Here is a 14873-nt window from a genome sequence, read left to right as displayed (position 1 = left end):
GGTGGAGTGGCGTGGAGGGGGATTGGAGCATTGGAAGTTAAGACCAGGTTTAAAACTTCTTGTCAATAGGGGGAGCTGTTAGCACTATTTTTTTCTTGGTGTTCCCAAATTAAACTGCCTCGTACTCAATTCTTGCTCGTACAATATGCATATTATTATTACTATTGGATAGAAAACACTCTCTAGTTTCTAAAACCGTTTGAATTATGTCTGTAAGTGAAACAGAACTGGACTTAGAGCAATTTCCCTATGTGGAGTTGAGAATGCAGATTTTTCCAAACCTGTTCTCAGACCTGTGTATAACTTTGCCTGTCTTCTATTGGTTGAGATGCACTGCATACGCCTTCCCCTGGGTGTCAGCGAATAGAGGGCCTTGAAATGGAGTCTCTACGCAGTTCAGAAAGTCTATAAATTGATTGGAATCGAGGTGTCCCTTCTTTTGCTTCTTCGCGCTGACGCACTAAGGACATTGGGATGTCGTTTTAGAAGCTCCCGTTTTAGCTTCTAGTTATATCCGGCTCTGTTTTTATTCGATATAGGCTTTAAAGACATCATAATCTTGTTATTTTAAACCGATTTATATCAGTTTATGTCAGTATATTGCGATTTTCGGGCATTTCATTTTCTGCCGTTGTATTGAGTTGGGTATCTCTCTCTCGCATGCCATTGTGTACTGCTAATTGCAACGTGGAAGAAAACATTCTCCAACCCAGCAACGATTCTTTTGGCCAAAGGACACCTTTCCCAAGATTCTGATGGGAGTTCAGCTAATAGTAAGAACTATTTATGCTGATAATTCGTTGTTCTGTTGAAAAAGTAAAATGCATAAGACGCCATTATTTGCCGTGTAGCCTTGCGTTATCGCACCCTGTATTGCACCCTGTATTGCACAGTAACGTTAATTTTAAAAATGTAATTCAGTGATTGCATTAAGAACTAATTTGTCTTTCAATTGCTGTCCAACCTGTATTTTTTTAGTCAAGTTTATGAATAGTTTTCGATAAGAATAGGTGTCTTTCCAAGATGGCGCCGGACAGATTGCTTGAGTATTTGGACACTATTTTCATTGTATAAGCACGATTTGTGCCGCTAAATATGCACATTTTCGAACAAACTCTATATGCATTGTGTAATATGATGTTACAGGACTGTCATCTGAAGAATTCTGAGAAGGTTAGTGAAAATTAATATATTTTGGTGGTGAATACGTTATCGCTATGTTTGGCTGGAATCAATGCTGTTGTGTGGTTTGCTACTGTGCTAAGCTAATATAACGCTATATTGTGTTTTCGCTGTAAAACACTTAGAAAATCTGAAATATTGTCTGGATTCACAAGATCTGTGTCTTTCAATTCCTGTACGCTGTGTATTTTTAAGAAATGTTTTATGATGAGTAATTAGGTAATACACGTTGCTCTCTGTAGTTATTCTAGTCGAGTTGTGATGGTGGCTGCAATGGTAAACTATGATTTATACCTGAAATATGCACATTTTTCTAACAAAACATGCTATACAATAAATATGTTATCAGACTGTCATCTGATGAATTTGTTTCTTGGTTAGTGGCTATTTATATCTTTATTTGGTCGAATTTGTGATAGCTACTGATGGAGTAAAAAACTGGTGGAGTAAAAAAAATGGTGTCTTTTGCTAACGTGGTTAGCTAATAGATTTACATATTGTGTCTTCCCTGTAAAACATTTTAAAAATCAGAAATGATGGCTTGATTACCAAGATGTGTATCTTTCATCTGGTGTCTTGGACTTGTGATTTAATGATATTTAGATGCTACTATTTACTTGTGACGCTATGCTAGCCTATGCTAGTCAGCTTTTTTACTGGTGGGGGTGCTCCCGGACCCGGGTTTCTGAGGAAGTAGAGGTTAACAATATTTTGAAGCATGCATCGATGCAAGCTTCAACGGAAAGTATGCGAAGAAATATGACGCAACCACGTAAAAAATTACGCAACATTTCTTGAAATCAATGGCGGCTAATATCTGAGCTAAAGGTGAGAGAAAATACACTCTGACTTCGGAATGAAATGTTTCCTATTCACATCTTATACACTGCTCAAAAAAATAAAGGGAACACTTAAACAACACAATGTAACTCCAAGTCAATCACACGTCTGTGAAATCAAACTGTCCACTTAGGAAGCAACACTGATTGACAATAAATTTCACATGCTGTTGTGCAAATGGAATAGACAAAAGGTGGAAATTATAGGCAATTAGCAAGACACCCCCAATAAAGGAGTGGTTCTGCAGGTGGTGACCACAGACCACTTCTCAGTTCCTATGCTTCCTGGCTGATGTTTTGGTCACTTTTGAATGCTGGCGGTGCTTTCACTCTAGTGGTAGCATGAGACGGAGTCTACAATCCACACAAGTGGCTCAGGTAGTGCAGCTCATCCAGGATGGCACATCAATGCGAGCTGTGGCAAGAAGGTTTGCTGTGTCTGTCAGCGTAGTGTCCAGAGCATGGAGGCGCTACCAGGAGACAGGCCAGTACATCAGGAGACGTGGAGGAGGCCGTAGGAGGGCAACGACCCAGCAGCAGGACCGCTACCTCCGCCTTTGTGCAAGGAGGAGCACTGCCAGAGCCCTGCAAAATGACCTCCAGCAGGCCACAAATGTGCATGTGTCTGCTCAAACGGTCAGAAACAGACTCCATGAGGGTGGTATGAGGGCCCGACGTCCACAGGTGGGGGTTGTGCTTACAGCCCAACACCGTGCAGGACGTTTGGCATTTGCCAGAGAACACCAAGATTGGCAAATTCGCCACTGGCGCCCTGTGCTCTTCACAGATGAAAGCAGGTTCACACTGAGCACATGTGACAGACGTGACAGTCTGGAGACGCCGTGGAGAACGTTCTGCTGCCTGCAACATCCTCCAGCATGACCGGTTTGGCGGTGGGTCAGTCATGGTTTGGGGTGGCATTTCTTTGGGGGGCCGCACAGCCCTCCATGGGCTCGCCAGAGGTAGCCTGACTGCCATTAGGTACCGATATGAGATCCTCAGACCCCTTGTGAGACCATATGCTGGTGCGGTTGGCCCTGGGTTCCTCCTAATGCAAGACAATGCTAGACCTCATGTGGCTGGAGTGTCAGCAGTTCCTGCAAGAGGAAGGCATTGATGCTATGGACTGGCCCGCCCGTTCCCCAGACCTGAATCCAATTGAGCACATCTGGGACATCATGTCTCGCTCCATCCACCAACGCCACGTTGCACCACAGACTGTCCAGGAGTTGGCGGATGCTTTAGTCCAGGTCTGGGAGGAGATCCCTCAGGAGACCATCCGCCACCTCATCAGGAGCATGCCCAGGCGTTGTAGGGAGGTCATACAGGCACGTGGAGGCCACACACACTACTGAGCCTCATTTTGACTTGTTTTAAGGACATTACATCAAAGTTGGATCAGCCTGTAGTGTGGTTTTCCACTTTAATTTTGAGTGTGACTCCAAATCCGGACCTCCATGGGTTGATAAATTTGATTTCCATTGATCATTTTTGTGTGATTTTGTTGTCAGCACATTCAACTATGTAAAGAAAAAAGTATTTAATAAGAATATTTCATTCATTCAGATCTAGGATGTGTTATTTTAGTGTTCCCTTTATTCTTTTGAGCAGTGTATGTTTCCTGACTGCAATAGCTAGCCACAAAGAATTGGTAGCTACCTTGCATAACATTTTAGGTAATTTTTGCCTGTTGAACTAGTTGCCTAACTAGATTATTACAATTGTACATATCTAGCTGATAATTATGAAGAAAACTGTGTACTTTGTGTATATCTTGTTTTGTCTATTGTTGCCATTGTCCTTGTCTGGAGGACGGTTCAGTGAATGGGGAGATGAAGTGTGAGGTAATACAGTAAGGGGAGTGTGAGTTGTTCTCAAATGTATTGTTTTATGCGTTCTCCACTCCTCATAGTCCTCACAAGTACGTACTCAAGAGAACGTGGTCGGAGAACGCACTCGGAGCATGAGAGTGTGGAGCACCGTTGTATGCATATTGAGAAACACCCCTAGACTCGTATGGTCAGGGGAGACACACACACAGCTGAGATCACTGTGCATGGCACCAGCCCCCCCCCCCCCCCCCCCCAGTGAGATCACACAGAGTTCAAACACTGGGGTGATTCAGCCATGAAAAGAAAAAAGGAAAACACTGTCACTTCTGAGTTCTGACAAGCTCCAGTTCTCTCTGCTGCCCCTTCTTTTCTCTCTTTCCACAATGAGGCATTCAGGGGGAGAGACACATCCCCGCCGTACATGGTTCCAAACATGTCAGAGTGAGTCTGCGGTTCAGTCATAACACAAGTCAAAGACCCATTCACTTCCCATAATCCCCATCTCTATTCTTTTCAATGGTGTACAAAAACGGTTCACAGTGACAGAAGCAAAAGCCACCCGCTAGAGGAGTCCTATAGAGGTTTCAGGGTCTGAAATGCTCAGAACGTCGTTGTGAGGCTTAGAAATTCGACCACTGTTGCACTGGTACCGTATTCACACTATAGGGCCGACCCGACCCACATCTTTATTTCAAGCGCGGTTCAAGCAACTATGGTGGATGTGTTCCTAGGCCAGGCCAGTACAGCTCAGCTTGACTCAGCACTGTTTGGCTATGTAGTGTGAAAAGGGTCAAAGGGATAATGTTTATTCAGTACCCATCATGGAGTGTAATCACACCTCGAGTTTTACCTGACCCCGTGACCTGTCCAGGAGAAATCTATGAGCTCTAGTTTTAACCCTATCCAGGTTACTGTACTGTATTGTTTCACCTTTTTGAGGAGGTCAATATTTGGAGGGTGCATCATCCGTCTCGGAGTAGCAGTCAGTAGGAGGGGGAAACGTGGGAAAAGAAACTGAGTGTAAGTAACCTTTTTTTTTTAAATGTAACATTGTGCTTTGGCAATGTATCAATAGGTCATTCCATTAATGCACATTCATATTGCTATTGACTGAGCACACAGACCGTGCAAGCTCAGTCCCCTTGCCTCACGCTTCATTCGAAACGACGGAATCGGCGAAATTCACACTTCACTCTCTGTGACACAGATCGACATCCTGTTGATGTGAGATGGGACCTGTGCATGCACCCACTTTGACACTCTACAGTACATCAGCCGTATATCACGCGAACCAACAACCTACTCGTCAGGCCAAGGTTATATTTAGCCGGCGTCCCAAATGGCACCCTATTCCCTATATAGTGTGTCACTTTTAAAAACAGTGGAACCATGTACAGCATAGAGTGTGTGTCACAAAAGCAGTGCACTAAATATGGAATAGGGGGTCATTTGGGATGTAGCCTTTAAGTGGATGTGCAGAGAAAAAAGACCTGTAAGTGCCAGTGCAGAGCCTTGCCCCTTGACTGAAGGTAAGGACAAGACATCAGGGTGATGTTCATTAGGCAACAAATGAAAGAAAATTGGACTGAATCAGGGGGGGGGAATAACTGAACGTGTCGAATGAGAAACACTTGTTTTTGTTTTCTGCTGCAAATGTTTTGTTATGGTGTGCACCAATGAATACGACCCATGCTGGAATGGGATGGTAGAATGGTCGTGATATTAATGGCATCGGTTTTTACAGTCCCAGTGAGCCTGTAAAGCATTGTAGGTAATGGTCTGGTTTCTCCCTCACAGAGCTGGGACACAGCTGCTCTATCTACTACTGCGCAAACAGACAGACAGGCAGACATGTATGTGGGAAGGTAGGTAGACAGGCAGGCCATCACCACACATACATCTAGAGCAGATAGATCTGCATGGACTACCACCACACATAGACCTAGAGCAGATAGATCTGCATGCACCACCACCACACATAGTCCTAGAGCAGATAGATCTGCATGGACCACCACCACGCATAGTCCTAGAGCAGATAGATCTGCATGGCCCACCACCACCACCACACATAGTCCTAGAGCAGATAGATCTGCATGGACCACCAGCACACATAGTCCTAGAGCAGACAGATCTGCAAGGACCATCACTGCCAGTACAGACAGACACTGATCGAAGAGCCTTTTGGGTCATAATAATCCATTGGTCAGTTCTACATGGTGGCAGGCAGGCAGCGGTGCCAGACAGACGGACAGTGGTCACTCCCCTAATTGCTTTGGGTGGGATTGAATCCCTCTCATGCTGTTGGTCTGGTTTATAAGCTTGTTTGGGTTCCCCTCTCCAAAAACACAGCTTATGTAAGGAAATGGCAGTGCTGGCATGCAATATGCAACAACAGGCCTCATTCATATTGCAAAGCAATCTGGGAGTAAGGGGAACAGCTACTCTCCCCCATGTGTTACGATCTAGTAGTTCTACAGATGCTAGCTTTAATTGGCAGAGTGCTTGATTTGTCAGACTCGGATGGCAGGAATTCGGGAAACAAATGCCTGCTGTGCTGCTGGGCCTCGGAGTAGAGGGCACTGAAGCTTGGCCTTCAATGTGCAGGCATACAGAGAGGCAGACACACACACACTTACACTTACACACACACACACACACACACACACACACACACACACACACACACACACACACACACTAGAGAGAAGGGTGTGGTGTATCAGGATGAGCCAGAAGCATGGTCCAGTATATAATGTTGATGTGGCCCAGAGAGATTAGAGAGAGAGACACAGTCACACACTTACACAGTCACATAGTATCAGATGGGAACAGGGTTGGCACTAGTGTAGGTGACACGGCTCTGTGACACACACGTCCTGTGGTTAAACAGCAGTGTGCATGTGTGTGTCTCTCTGTGCATGTATGTGTGTGTGTGTGACAGCGCTGTCATCAAATAGTTAACCTTGCTGACTGCTAAAACATGACTTCCTGCTATGCAGACAAAGGCCAGGCACACAGACACACCAGCAGCATACCAAATGGCACCTTATCCCCTATAATAGTGCTCTACTTTTGACTATGGCCCATGGTGCTCTGCTCAAATTAAGTGCACTATGTAGGGACCAGGGTGCCATTGGGACACAGCCACACCATTTAACGAACCCAGAGGACCAGTGAAATACCTCAACAAACAGGCACATGATGAATGATTTAGCTGCCTAGAGAACAACGATTGACAAGTCAGACATTTTCAGGAAACTATATCCAGGATTGTAAACAACCAACGGCATCCATCTGATCTCGTCAAGACACACATGCATACTCGCGAACAACATCAGACAAAAGGACGGACAGACAGGGACTTGCGCACACACACGGGGACAGTGTGTGTTTGGAGGGGGATAATTAAGTATCTGTGAGCAGTATGAGGGTGAGGACATGCTCCTCAGTGAGGGGAGCACTGACTGACTGACTCATTCTCTCACTCACTCACACACTCGCACAAGCCTCAGATAACTTGTGACCCAATATCCCCCCCCCCCACCCCACAAGTAGGTCTAATCAGAGACGTGTGACTGCCATCTTATCCCAGCCCTACTGACAACATCACATACGATCCATTCCTCTAAGAGACAGAGGCAGATAGAGAGAAAGGAGTGCCTTAAACTCAAAACAATATCTTCTATGGCTTCTATTCTGAGCCTTCATGCTTAGTGCTCCGGGGTAAAGTGTCCCCTAGGTACAGATCTAGGATCAGTTTCCCCTACCCCAATCCTAACCTTAACCATTAGTTGCCCCGAAACGCTGACCCAAGATCAGCGTCTCGGGGCAACTTCACCCTACACCGCAGTCTACCGGACACACAAAGACAAGTCGACCATCTCCTCTATGGCCAGCCTCTATGGCCAGAGCTTATCTGATCACCACGAGAGTGAGAGAAAGAGAGAACAATAAAATATCGATGACAAAACGACAAGGAAAAGTATCTTGTTACGATTACAATTACTGACAAGATTCATTTCAACATGTGTCTCTTGATCTGACAGCGTGAGAGAGCCAAAGTTGAACCAGATGTCCTGTAGCTAGGCCGTGTAGCTGTAGGGCGGAGGAGAGATATGAGAGGAGTCAAAGTGATACAAACATTTCCTTAGTTACATTCCATCATAATTAAGCCCTCTCGGTAGGTCTCACAGCATTGACTGTACAGGGTCTGTGTCCCAAATGGCAATTACACCATGCCTGAGGATTGGTGAGAACCAGACTCTAACCGTCAGACCAAAAGCTCTGGGCCCTGGTCAAAAGTAGTGTAGTATATACGGAAAGAGGTGCCATTTGGGACGCACACAGACACAAAGTAATGACCAGGCAAGCTTCCATTTTTCCCTTCATTGGTTATAAATGGGCCCCAGACAGTGAGACCGAGTCTGGTTCACACCGATCCTCAAACACAGTCTAAATGCAAACTCTTAAGCTCCTTATGCATGTGCAGTGTAAGGTGCTCCATCATTGCCATGGCAGACCTGGGATTCGAGCCCACGCCACAACGTACTCCGGAAGCTAGCGTGCTAACCACTAGCCTCCCAAATCCATGGTTGTGGTGGGCCAGGGGCGGCACTATTACAAGTTTCTACTGAGGAAGGCAGTAATGATGCTTACTTAGCCATCCGCTACACACGCATTTAGGTGTGTAGCTTTATACACTATCAAAACAGTAGGTGTTCCCACTACTTCATAAACAACCCCAAGTGGCATTCGTGTAAAGAAAACTGCTCCGGGATGAAGTTTCCCCTGGTTGCAGATCTAGCTTCTCCCCCAAACCTAACCTTATCCATTTAGTGGGGAAAATGCTAAACTGACCCAAAATCAGCGTCTAGGGGCAACTTCACCCTATACACCCAGAAATTTGGGACAGAGACCGAACAACACACAGGTGATGACTACAGGGCAAACGGACAAAGTGTAACCAGTCAGGCAAGTCCTCATGCCCTGACGTGGAGTGATGATGCGTCACGGAGAGGGAGCTGAGCTGGGATGACAGCAACTCGCTTCCAACCACCACCCATTGAGCCGCTCTGGTTGACACATTCTTAGTTCTTAAATGGCACCCTATTCCTTAGATAGGGCACTGGTCAAAAGCAGTGTACTATGGGAATCCTTTAGGTCCTGGTCAAAAGTAGTGCACTATATAGGGAATAGGGTGGCATTTAAGACATATCCGTAGCTCTGCGACTCAGACAGAGATATAGATGTATACAGGGACCCACGGCATAGAAGTAGCAGTACCACAACATCACCATCTAGCCTGTCTGAGCCCTCTGGAACTCAGTCTGACGTGACTCATGACCGTGGGACATGGGGTGAACTGACGGTCACTGCTCTGTCTGCCTGTGTGTCTGATGACTGTTATTCCTCTGCCTGTCTGTCTCAGTCAGATGCACTGCGGTATAGAATTAAGCAATACGGCACGGGGGGGTGTGGTATATGGAAAATATACGACGGCTAAGGGATGTTCTTTTTCGCACGACGCAACGCGGAGTGCCTGGGTATAGCCCTTAGCCGTGGTATATTGTCCATATACCACAAACCCCCTTGGTGCCTTATTGCTATTATACACTGGTTACCAACGTAATTAGAGCAATAAAAATACATGTTTTGTCATACCCGTGGTATACGGTCTGATATACCATGGCTCTCAGCCAATCAGCATTCAGGGCTTGAACCACCCAGTTTATAATGGTTAATAACTTTCGATTCTTGCCACCAGAGACATTGATGGAGAGCTTACTGCGAGTGTGTGTGTGTGTGTGTGTGTGTTACTCCCATATGAGGGTAGATTTAGAGGGTTTAGCAGGAGAAACCCGCAGCACCTCATCATCTCAATAACACACTAAAGAGCACTACCTCTCTCCATCCCTCCCTTACATACTAATCCTCTTCTCCCACTCACCATAATTACACTGCGAGTGTAGGGAATTTCTCTGCTCTCTTCGTCCCAAATGGCACCCTATTCCCTATTTAGTGCACTACTTTTGACCAGGGCCCATAGGGAATAGGGTGCCATTCTGGACGAAGCACATGTTTAACACCAACATTCTCTATTGCATGTACAGTATTTCTCCTGTCACTTTTTTCAATCTAACATTAGATTTCATGCTATCGTGGGTATATTTTATCCTATAGGCATTTTCGGGTCAAAATCAAATCAAACTTTATTTGTCACGTGTAGACCTTACCGTGAAACGCTTTAAGAAAATATTTACCAAATAAAACGAAAGTAAAGAATAATAAAAAGTAACACAATAACATAAACATTATGTACAAAATAAGTAAAAAAATAAAAGTTACAAACAACGCTAAAAAATGAACAAAAGAGCACGATTGGTTACGGGCATGTAAAAGGTCAGCCATCCTCCAGCCATCTTACATTCTACACTGTTTCTACTGTCTACTGTGTTATTGAGTGCAGCAGTGAAGGAGGATAAGCCCCAGAGGGGAGAGAGAGAGAGAGAGAGAGAGAGAGAGAGAGGAGAGTGTGTGTTTTTTTGGTTCTACTATCCTTGTGGGGACCAGAAGTCCTCAAAAGGATAGTTAAACAAGGAAAATTCTGACAAGTGGCGACACTTCGCTCCACAAGGAAAACTGCTATTTTAGGTTTAGGGTTAGAATAAGGGTTAGAAGTTTGGGTTATAAGGAGAATAGGATTTTGACTGGGAATCAATTAAATAGTAAAACAAACATGTTTGTGGTGTGAAAGAGGAGAAGAGAACCTTTCAGAGTCCTATTGGTCGAGGTTTGGGAGATGGTCAGCGAGAGAAAGAGGGCAGGAGAAGGAGAGGAAGAGAACAGTCTGCATACAGATGTTGTGGGAGAGCAGGGGCATTCCTCTCGTCAAACCCCTCCTCCCACTGCGAGAGAGAGAACAACCCCCCACTGAGCCCTTTTCATCAGGGGACACAGAGGGAGAAGGGAGGAGAGGAAAGGAAAGGAGTGGAGAGGAGAAGAGAATAAGAAAGTAGTGGAGAGGAGAGAAGGGAGGAGAGGAGAAAAGAACAGAAGAAATGGAGGGGGGGGGTCCTCAACATCTGCACATCCTGCCATAGCCCCTCCTCCTTCTGCCCTTTCCCATCTCTGCTCCCAAGGCATGCAGTGAGAGAGGCTAAGAGAGTGACAGACAGAGAGAGAGAGCGAGAAAGAACGATGTAGAGCGAGATGAAAGGAGAGAGGCACACAGTCACACCAGTCCTGACAATATCCATGGGACAAAAACAGACTAAAGGGCATGGAAACCAGAAGAGCCGGAAGAAAAAGGAAAATCATTTTTGACCTTTTTAAGGTTTATGTGGCCTTTCCGTATATACAGATGTAGGATCTTAATTTGAGCCAGTATGCTACAGCAGGAAAATAATCCTGCAGCATCATTATGTGGATTATAATTCATTGGCATTTTTGAAGGAGTTGCTAGATTTTTCGTAAGCCCCAAATACACTACAAGTTTAAGATGTCCTGCCTTGCAGAGGTGATCAAATTAAGTTCCTACATCTGTACTATGGCTACTTGGAAGATGCAGCCCGTCAGTCCATCCAAGTCTTGGCCTGCCCATTCCCATACAGCCCTGCCAGATCAGGAAGCAAGATCAGTGTACGCTCCCAAGTGGGAGCAGGAGGGCAGCAGAGATTCCGTGTCTGATTCCCAAATGACACCCTACTCTCTATATAGTGCACTACTTTCGACCCAGAGGCCTACGTGGCAGCTCTGTATAGTCTCTGGTCAAAAGTAGTGCATTATATCGTGATACTGGGATGTCTTTTGAGATTTGACATTTGGTCTGGCATGGCACTGTGCCCAGGCATCCTCTAGGAATCGCCTGGGCATAGGGCAGGTTGAACACAGCAGGTAGGCTTGGCCTCTAGATGACTGACAGCTGTCACCTAGTTACCGTTTACAGATCGTGATGACGGAGGAGGACTCAGTCCAAACGATGACAATCTGGTACTAGCACGCACGCACACACACACACACATTATGTCCGCCCTACCGGGAACACACGAACACCCACTCCCCTTACATTCCCATTAGGCCCCACAGAGAGATTGACCTGCCTCTCTTGCCTGCAGAGGATGTTGTGTGCATTTACCAGGCACTCAAACCAACACACACAAAACATCTTTCTGTCAGCCTGAGCTAACCCAGAGGAACGACCAATGTGCTGGAGCTGTGCAGTCCGCAGGACAGGACTGAGAAACACAACAGAGAGGAAAAATAGAGGGGAACGCCAACGTGAGACAGGCAGCGCCAATGAAGAGGTGCCAATAGAAGAAGAGACAGGTGAAAAGGTGCCAAGAGGGGAAGAGAGAGAGAGAGATGAAAAGGTGCCAAGAGGGGAAGAGAGAGAGAGAGATGAAAAGGTGCCAAGAGGGGAAGAGAGAGAGAGAGAGAGAGAGAGAGAGAGAGAGAGAGAGAGAGAGGAAAAGGTGCCAAGAGGGGAAGAGAGAGAGAGAGATGAAAAGGTGCCAAGAGGGGAAGAGAGAGAGAGCGATGAAAAGGTGCCAAGAGGGGAAGAGAGAGAGAGCGATGAAAAGGTGCCAAGAGGGGAAGAGAGAGAGAGCGATGAAAAGGTGCCAAGAGGGGAAGAGAGAGAGAGCGATGAAAAGGTGCCAAGAGGGGAAGAGAGAGAGAGCGATGAAAAGGTGCCAAGAGGGGAAGAGAGAGAGAGCGATGAAAAGGTGCCAAGAGGGGAAGAGAGAGAGAGCGATGAAAAGGTGCCAAGAGGGGAAGAGAGAGAGAGCGATGAAAAGGTGCCAAGAGGGGAAGAGAGAGAGAGCGATGAAAAGGTGCCAAGAGGGGAAGAGAGAGAGAGCGATGAAGAGCGATGAAGAGCGAGAGAGACGAAGAGAGCGAGAGAAAGAGATGAGACAGAGGGTGGTTCCATGTCATTTCAGCAAGCCATGACACCCACCATCTCAGATTGATCTGAAATCCTTTCTTATTTTTTTTGTAACTTGTTTTTTTTACCAATTTTCTCCCCAATTTCATGGTATCCAATTGGTAGTTACAGTCTTGTCTCATCGCTGCAACTCCCGAAGGTCGAGAGCCGTGCGTCATCCAAAACACAACCCAACCAAGCTGCACTGCTTCTTGACACAATGCCCACTTAACCCGGAAGCCAGCCGCACCAATATGTCAGAGGAAACAACGTACACCTGGCGACTGTGTCAGAGTGCAATGCGCCCAGCCACCCACAGGAGTCACTAGTGCACGATGGGACAAGGACATCCCTGCCGGCCAAACCCTCCCCTAACCCGGACGACGCTGGGCCAATTGTGCGCTGCACCATGGGTCTCCTGGTCGCGGCCGGCTACGACACATCCTGGACTCTAACCCAGAATCTCTAGTGGCACTGCGCCACTCGGGAGGCCACTGAAATTATTTCTGTAGTTAGAGATAGATAAGATTAGCATTCCTTCAACATTATTTTGTTGAAATATAATTTGATCCCTGAGAAATTAAGCTAATCGATTGCACCCAAATTGGCATTTTTTAAATTTATATGATTCATAGAATATTCAATAAATATAGTACCTAACATTCAATATGGAACAAACATTTCTCTAACAATAAGGAATCCAAAGAAATTGTCAAAAGCCCCTCATGGAGGACGGGCTCATTGTAATGGCTGGAATGGAATGTATGGAACGGTATCAAATACGTCAAACATATGGGAACCCCGTTTGACTCCATTCCCACCATAACAATGAGCCCATCCTCCTATAGCTCCTCCCACCAGCCTCCACTGGAGTATACAGTATAAGTTCTATATGTCTGACAAGTAGTATGGAGCTGTGGCTTGGAGTATTGTTTGTTCATCCTATGTTATGTCTTCTCAGTGAATTTGGTGATGGTTTTTAACACCTGTTCAGAGAAATTAGTCATTGAAGTTGCTAGGTTTATGTACCATTCTACATCCTGATTTTACCAGGTTCTGACCACTAGAGGGTGCTGTTTCTACTATTAGGGGATATTTATTTGAAAGAATTCCACTCCCCTCAATGGTAAATGGATAGTTCACCCAAATTACATATTGGTTTCCTTATCCTGTAAGCAGTTTAGGGACAACCTATGCTTGGTTTTGTTTACCTGGCCACTGTTTAAAATGCTAACTTTTTTGCATGTTTAAAAAAAAATAACTTTATTTAACTAGGCAAATCAGTTAAGAACAAATTCTTATTTTCAATGACAGCCTAGGAACTGCCTTGTTCAGGGGCAGAACAACATATTTTTATCTTGTCAGCTCGGGGATTCAATCTAGCAACCTTTTGGTTACGAGTCCAACGCTCTAACCACTAGGCTACCTGCCACCCCATGTGTAGCACAAATCCAATGCAAGTGAATGGTACCTATTTGAAACAGTGGAAAACAAAGCCAACACATGGATTGCTGTCATATCATGCCCATGGGCTGCTTACAGGGTAAGGAAACCATCTTTCACTCTAATATTGAGGGGGATTCTTAAAAAATACAATACAAAATCACCTGGAACAGCACCATCTAGTGGTCAGAATCTGGTCATATCAGGATGTAAATTGAGACATAAACCTAACAACTTCAATGACTAATTTCTCTGAACAGGGGATACTACTTGTCAGACACAGAACCAGTTTTCAGTTTTCCATCTTTCTCAGAGATCAAATTATATTTCAACAAAATGATGTTGCGGGAATGCCAATCTTATCTGTTTCTAACAGAAACAATTTCAGAACAATCTGAGATGGCGGGTATCAAAATCCTAATTCTTGTGCTTTTTGAGGTAGAAGATCTGGAAGAGAGAGAGAGAGAGAGAGAGAGAGAGGGGATAAAAGGAAAGTGTCTCACCTTTATTACAGCTGTCCCTCAGATGCCTGGTAAAGTACATCCCTTCATACTCAACTCCACAGTGCTTGTTACTCTCTTGGTCTATACAACATCTGTCTCTCTTGACACCTATACGTTTACAGTGCACGCAGACTCAAACAACCACTCCGGC

The sequence above is a fragment of the Salvelinus namaycush genome, chromosome 23 (genome assembly GCF_016432855.1).
Source record: "Salvelinus namaycush isolate Seneca chromosome 23, SaNama_1.0, whole genome shotgun sequence".
In the NCBI taxonomy this organism is placed as follows: Eukaryota; Metazoa; Chordata; class Actinopteri; order Salmoniformes; family Salmonidae; genus Salvelinus; species Salvelinus namaycush.
This window is presented reverse-complemented; position numbering follows the sequence as displayed.